Source organism: Podarcis bocagei (assembly GCF_964188305.1).
Source record: "Podarcis bocagei genome assembly, chromosome: 5".
Lineage (NCBI taxonomy): Eukaryota > Metazoa > Chordata > Lepidosauria > Squamata > Lacertidae > Podarcis > Podarcis bocagei.
This window is the reverse complement of record NC_138129.1, coordinates 73,464,526-73,472,725: the sequence shown is the minus strand read 5'-3', so window position 1 is coordinate 73,472,725 and position 8,200 is coordinate 73,464,526.

Genomic DNA, 8,200 nt, shown 5'->3' with positions numbered 1-8,200 from the left:
TCTTCTGAATGTAAGGTAGTTGTTTATCTCTTTGACATCTGATGGGAGGGCATTCCACAGGGTGGGCGCCACTACCGAGAAGGCCCTCTGTCTGGTTCCCTGTAGCTTTGCTTCTCGCAATGAGGGAACCGCCAGAAGGATCTCAGCATCCGGGCAGAACAATGGGGGTGGAGACTCTCCTTCAGGTATACTGGGCCGAGGCCGTTTAGGGCCTTAAAGGTCAACACCAACACTTTGAATTGTGCTCGGAAACATACTGGGAGCCAATGTAGGCCTTTCAAGACCGGTGTTATGTGGTCTTGGCGGCCGCCCCCAATCACCAGTTTAGCCGCCGCATTCTGGATTAGTTGTAGTTTCCGGGTCACCTTCAAAGGTAGCCCCACGTAGAGCGCATTGCCCAGGTGACCTCAGTGGCTAGGAGGCCTTTTACCAGCTTCAGCTGGCAAGACAACTATGGCTGCTTCTAGACTGCAACAGCTTGAACACTATCACCTATGCAATGGTAACCTCTGGGGTGGATTGCTGCAATGTACTCTCTGTGGGTCCACCCTTGAGGATGGCTCAAGAATGGCAGGTGGCGCAAAACGCAGCAGTTGAAATGCTGACTGGGGCAGGATATTGCCAATGTATTATCCCGCAGTTGACAGATTTGCACCAGCTGCCCATTAGCTACCATTAGCTAAGTTGAAGGTATTGGTTTTGGCGTCAAAAGCCCTATACAGAGCTTGGCACCAGGATAACTGAAAGTTTGTTTGCTTATTAAATTTCTAGACTGCCCTTCATCCAAAGACCACAGGGTGGTTTACAATATAAAAACAGGAAAAAAATATGGTCTCTCTCCTTTCATATCCAACTGATCACTGTGCTTCGCAGGTAGGGCTGGCAAATGGCGTCCAGGCAGAATTTGCTGAATCGGCAAAATGTCCTGGAAAACCCAGAGGTATGGCAATTAGAGGTATGGCGATGTTTTTAAAGAAAAAAAATGCTTTAAAAATCCCACCAAAATGTTGGAGATGTTCCCTTCAACAACTTTGACCAAAAAAGAAAAGAAAAGGACAACAACTTTGTCCGGATTTTCATTTTTGGGACTATGGCAACCCTATCCGTAGGTCTCTGGCAGATGCTATCTTATCAGGATGTCCATTCCACACAATATAGGAATCAGGCTTTTAGTGTTGTGGTAGCTACTCTTTGGAATGCTCTCCCCTTAATAATTAGCCAGGTGCTCTCTCTGTTCATCTTTTCAGCACCTGCTGAAGACCTTTCTATTCAAGCCTTTTCAGTAGAGATCTTTCCTAGTCTGTCATACGCCCACACATTACCGGGATTTGAAAGGCGGAATTGAGGCCGGGGGGGGGGGGATTTCCGTAAGGCGGCACTTTGTCCTGGATCTTGGACAAATCAACCGAACAAATCACGGGTTTTTGGCATTTTTGTTGGCTCAACAATTTTGGGGTGTTCCTAAAGAAAAAAGTTCAATGACTTTTGGGGTGTCCTGGATTTTACTTTTTGAAATATGGGCAACCCTAGATTTTGTCACAACAGGAGGGAAAGACACCCATGTTTCTTCACAAGCCTCACCCTTCTCTGTGTCCTGGCCCCATTCCCCTCCAGCCTCCACTTCTGCCTTGACGTCTAGACTGCTCTCTGCCACAGACTCTCTCTGCTCACTAAGCCCTGTTACCTCTTCTGTTTCTGGCACCTCCTCCTCCCAGTATCCTCCTTCTGACCACTTATCATCATCCCACCACCAATCCTCAAGCTCTGAGCCTTCATCCCTTGGGGATTCCCCAGCTGGTTACTTCCACCCTTCCTCTGTGTCTGCAACAAGTCCATGACAACATACATTAAACCCCAAGGCAGCCTATCTCCCAGAAAGAGCTGTGACACTTTCACCTTTGGACTAGCATTCCACTGGCAGGATGAGTTCTAACTGTACTTTGGGCTAGTTGTGTGTGTGTGTGCCATTGTTACCTGCCATGAATCACTGGGAAGGCGTGGGAGAGAAATGGAAACAAATATGTCCAAATATTAAAGGTTTTGGAACCTCATATGCATATTAATTGTTATATGCTTGTGCAGGTGTTAGTCAGCTTGTCAGATCTGGCACCCGAGCAAAGGAGCTGTCAATCTGCAAGCCTAATTTGGAGATACGCATCAGTATATGAGGCACAGGTCTGGGGCAGGCCCAGCAACCAATAGACACAATATGCCAGAGCTGGAAAGCACTGATGCTGTGCAAATGTGAAATGTGTAAGGGCTGGATCCACGCAAAAGTGAGTCACATTGAATTCCCATGGAACTCCAGTCAGTGACAACCTGTTTGTGGGGCAGATCCAGTCGCATACTGGAAATGCAGGTGTGTGCGATTGAAGGGGGCTGACGCACTTTCAAAGCTGCTCTTTCAAAATGGACTTGTTGCAGTTAAGAAAGTGACAAAGAAGTGTCAGATAATGACTGACCGGGAGATGGCTAACTTCCCCAAACAACAAAGCAGCCCATAGTCATGACTTAACTTTTAACTTTGATTTGTGGGGCAGCAGGACCAGATTGGTCACCTTTCAAGCAGAGTTGCCTCCTCTGCCACAGAAAGGGGCCTTACACTATAGGTAAGGTAAAGGGACCCCTGACCATTAGGTGCAGTTGTGGCCAACTCTGGGGTTGCGGCGCTCATCTCGCTTTATTGGCCGAGGGAGCCGGCGTACAGCTTCCGGGTCATGTGGCCAGCATGACTAAGCCCCTTCTGGCAAACCAAAGCAGCGCACGGAAATGCCGTTTACCTTCCCGCCAGAGCGGTACCTATTTATCTACTTGCACTTTGATGTGCTTTCGAACTGCTAGGTTGGCAGGAGCAGGGACCAAGCAATGGGAGCTCACCCCGTCGTGGGGATTCGAACCGCTGACCTTCTGATCGGCAAGTCCTAGGCTCTGTGGTTTAACCCACAGCGCCACCCGCATCCCACTATACACTATAAGCCTGCCTAAAATGAACGCAAGCCCTTTTAAATCAGTTTGCTGTGTTCCTGTGAACTTGATTTGGGATTAAACTCGAGCAGCGAGGGTCTTCTTTGCCCTCTGCAGAAAGGAAGACAGTTGACAGTGAAACCAAGCGTATCTCCACTGAAGCTGCAAAATGGGGAGCTGAATGAGGCCATCTGAAGGGCTTCTACATACTTTTCGCGGCATACGGTGCGAATTCCTCTTGCACCACCTAGTGGCGAAAATGCAAAATTGAGTTTTTAATTCGTGGTCCGGATGAATTTTGTCCTCTCTTTCTCCTCCGCCACCAGCCTCCCCCCACAAAGCAGGAAATGTATCAATCTCGCGTTTTCTCTAACCATGAAAACAGCCATCACTGCCAGATGCACGAAGCCTTTTCAACAGCTGCACAGACATATTAAAACAACGGAGAGGGGAAGGAATATTGCTCTATGTGTGTGTGTTTTAAAAGAAGAATGCCTTAAAAAATAAAATCAAAGTTCTACGGGAAGGTGAGGCAGAGAAGAAACAGCGCGAGCTGTATGTTTGTCGCTACTTATCTTTCATGGTCACTGGGCTTGCAGTTAGATAATTGCCTCTTGATAATTGCTCAACGCTAGATAAGAGCTGAAGTAAGGCAGTTGGTTTTATCGGCCTTAACATAAGATCCGTCAAGCAGAAGATTAAAGGGGAGGCCCATTGGCAATGGAACCCATGGTAAAGTACACAAATTGCCTATTGCTAATTAGTCCCCACTTTGCATCATGGCTGCAGCAATACTTGAATCAGAAAGGGTGGGGGGCAGGATGCCACAAAACTGCAGATCTGTTTGCACAAATCAGCAGAATCTAGCTGCAACGCTTTTCCTAGACTGTTCCTCTCCCAATGGTTGTTTTTTTTTGGGGGGGGGGAGGTAGATTTGTTGGAAATACTTCTCATTATGCATGCTTATACCTGCACGTAGGAAAAGTAGCTCATCAGGGACATCTAGGCTGACCCGTGGTCTGCTTTGGTAAGAGCAGGGAGTTCATTAGCTAAGGAAGCAGTCAAAAATATTTCTCAAAGTGGCCCACTTCTGGAAACGCTTTGCCTCCTGTTGTGAGTATAAAAGTTGGCCCTGTGTGTCACAGACACAGGTTGGATGCAGAGGAGTGGGGGGGGGGCACCAGTGTGGAACCCCCAGGGGAAGAAGGCTCAGAGCCAGGGGACTGGTGGTGGGATGACAATGCGTGGTCAGAGGGAGAAGAGAGAGCAGACCGGGAACACAAGGGGTTGGAAACAGAAGAGGCAACAGGGTTTGGTGAGCAGGAAGATGCTGTGGCAGAGAGCAGTCCAGATGTCAAGGCAGAAGCGGAGGCTGGAGGGGAGTGGGGCCAGGAGACAGAGGCAGATTGCTGAAGAAGCCAAGGAGTCTCCCTTTCGTGCTGCAACCAGCTTCCTGCCCACCGGTCTCCTAAGAACAGACAGAGAGATGAAAAGGACAGAGCAGAGGAGGACTGCACATAGATACACTTTGTGACTGCTTGGGAAAGACTCTGGAGAGGAGGGAAGGCAGTGACCTTCATTCGCCATAACTGCCTTGTTGGAGCAAGACCTACTGAAGAGCTGCTAGGATCGCTAGTTTTGGTTTCTTGAACAAAGAGTTAACTTCACTGACACCATGCTTTGCTTTGATTCCTGGTCTATGCTTGACTCCAGCTCCTGACACTGTGGCTCCACTCAAAGGCCAAGCGCATGGCTTCTTGCCATGCTGCCATTTCAGTCTTAGCTCTGCACATTCCACGGCTGAAGTGGAACACAGGAATGTAAGAAGTGGCCAGACCCCTGGGCATCTAAGTTCAGGGATGTCTACTCTAGGTGGTCTAGTCATGACTCACCATGGTCTCAACACAGAGGGTGTTGCTATTCTCAGCTGGGATTCCATCGCATGCCTGCTTATTATAGTCAGTTGGGAAGCTTCATGCAACAGACCCGCTTTCTCAAAAGAGCAGACTTCTTGCTGTAAGGGAAGTGATGGGGAAAACGCACTAGGAAGTGTGCAGGGATTCTTGCTTTGATTCAGCAGCATCTAACCTCCCTGCAATGGATCAGAATGAATGCTCATTAAATAGCCAACATCAACTAATCTCCCTCCAAGCGGATCAGGGTGGATGCTCAATCAATAACCAATGACAACTAAATCTCACTGCAAACAAATCAGGGTCTGGTCAGTAAGCAGATCACCCTGAAGTGCCCAGAGAGTGAATACCTTCCATAGCTCTAACTACAGAGGCTGAAGGTAGTCCTGTTGCACGCAAGGCACTTGGCTCCCTGCACTGAGTTATAGCCCTTCCCTTAAAAGCCGATGAGCATAGAAATTCACGTGAACTATCTTTGTTTCTATTTAGTGACCTTAGCTTTTCATCTGTGCCAGAATCAGGAAGCTCCCTTCTTTGTGGATTCAAGGAGAGAGCAAGTCCGACAGCTAAAATTAAAAATTACAGTAAAACTCCATGACCAGATTCCTTAGCCTTCAAATAGCAGGATGAACAAGCAGAAACTCTAAATGCCAGGGGGAAAAACACAGTAGGGTGTTAAGTTAACTCTGTAGGGCTTGCTTCTGAGAAAACATGCACAAGATCACTTATTATGCTACAGGGCTGTTGTGCAGTTTCCAGATTCAGTTTTCAAACCTACCTACGGATAGCCTGTTGGGTCACTCAGAACAGATCTGTTACGTATGTACGTATAATCATTGGATTAGCTTTCAGCTTTAGCAATATGGTTGTGGTCCTATTGCTAAGCTCACTTTGGTTGGGAATAAGTTCCGCCAAACTAAATGGGATTTAATTTTGAACATACATGTGCAAGGTTGGAGCTTTACAATTAAATGTTGTGGTGCTGAGCATATTTGGGCCGCAATCCTCAGCCTGGGAATTTCAATTGCATTCGGCGGGCCTCACTTTTGAGTTAACGTGGGCTGCATTTGCCTCTTATGTATTCTCTTCAGGCCTGGCAGTTAAAAAAAATAATAGCATGACAGGTTATAAAAGTTCTGTTTACCTATTGTAGAAAAGGTATAGTATCCATAAAGGATTTTAAAAGGAAACATTTGGTTTATTCCCTTGCACTTGAGTCATTTATGATACGTAGCCAAAGAGACTCAAGTTTATTGACCTAGTTCATTAAGTACTCAGACAGAAATAATAATAAACTCAAAACTCCAGCACAAACTAGACAAGGCATGCTTGGGACATGTTTCAGATGAGGCCTGGAGAACAATAGTCATAAGCCAAAAGATGTACCACTTTCTCAAAAAAGGTACCACTTCACTGGGTTAGCGTGGACCTTTTGACAGGGAGATTAAACAGATAGCTAAAAATAAGAGAGACGGTTTCTGTAAAACTGAAGAGACAAGACAAAAGGGCAGGGGGAACCCGCAGACAGTTGCTATCCATACAAGCAGGGGAAACACTTGTGTGACAGTTGGCCCAAGTTCATCAGATGGAAGACCCCAAGCCCAGGAAGGTCACTGTACGCCATACATAAAGCGGGGCTGAGAGAAAATCCTTCTTAAAGGGGGTGGAGGGAGAAAAAGAAGGGAGACACCAGGGTTCAAACAAAGTTTTATGAGGACAGCTAAAGTGCACACAGCTTGTAAAAGGCCTAAAAATGACAACAAGCTGTAGCTTGATACGGAGTCATCTCCTAAAAGTATACTATAAGGATACACTGTAGAGTTTATGAGATGGTTAACATTGCCAACAGGTGACTGAATAGCTTTTCCTAGGGCCATCAGAGGAGAATACTTTCTCTACAAAGCAGAGGGGAGAGAAGTCCAGCGCTTAGACTTCTTCCTGTCTTCCGGCAAACACCACCCTCTGGTAGAACGTCCCATGGCAGGGTTAAGGGCCACCATGTCAAAGAATAAAAAGTAGAGGGGAAGACCTTTAAAACCTTCCATTTGAACAACTTGTTCCACCCACATAGACAAATCACATGGAGGATTTGCAAGAGGGTCAGCTTGCAGGAGCAAGTTCTGCCCTGGCTGAACTTTGCGATCTGCTGTTGCATCATGTCCAAACTCAGTTATCAACCATGTTTCCAGGTGTGTGTTTGGGCCCCCAGTGGTGGTGCAGTTTACCTGTTGCACGCATCTCCCCAGTTTTGCTGCATTTTAATATGTGCCCGTTTGTAAAACCAAACCCTCTATCAGGATAATCTTAAAGAGTGCAACGCAGCACTGACTGCTACCAGTCAGGACCAGAGTCCTGAAATGGTTTATTTGCATCAGAACGCTTTACGCTAAACCAAACCCCAATATGTTTGCCACAAATACAGAGGGGGCAGAAGAAGTTGCACTGTGGTCTAATGAGACAGCATGAAGCAAAGACTGATGCTGTCGCAGAAAAACAAAATGAAGAGATCTGGGAAGAGAAGAGAGATGTTCTGTTCCCATGGTTGGAGGCAATGTGTATCTTCATGTTGGCATCTGCTTGGTCACTATGAGAATAGGATGCTGGATGAGATGGGCTTTTGTTTTGATGCAGGAAGAAGAAGAAGAAGAAGAAGAAGAAGAAGAAGAAGAAGAAGAAGAAGAAGAAGAAGAAGAAGAGGAGGAGGAGGAGGAGGAGGAGGAGGAGGAGGAGGAGGAGGAGGAGTTTGGATTTGATATCCCGCTTTATCACTCCCCGAAGGAGTCTCAAAGCGGCTAACATTCTCCTTTCCCTTCATCCCCCAAGTGAGTGGGGCTGAGAGACTTCAGAGAAGTGTGACTAGCCCAAGGTCACCCAGCAGCTGCATTTGGAGGAGCGGAGACACGAACCCGGTTCACCAGATTACGAGTCTACCGCTCTTAACCACTACACCACACTGGCTCTCTTATGTTCTAACGACAAGCCAGGAAATTAATGACCTGAATGTAATCCTGAATTTTAATCTGCTAAACAAGAGCAGCAGATTGAAACCGAATTTACTTTTCTTTAGAGCAGCCAACAGTTGGATGACTATTTGAGAAGACAGTATTTTTATTCCCCCATATCCTAGTGGCCATTGGCAAGTGGTGTAAACTAGCCACAAAAGAATTCATGACTAGTATGAGATAGGAGTCAAGGTTTTGCCAGCTCGTTCTCTAAAAAACAAAAAAGAAGTGCTGCACCCATCTCTCAAATACCTGCCCACAATGTTAAGTTTCTTTTTTCAGGAATGCCCCATAGATTTGGGTTTATTGTTTTCTAGAATG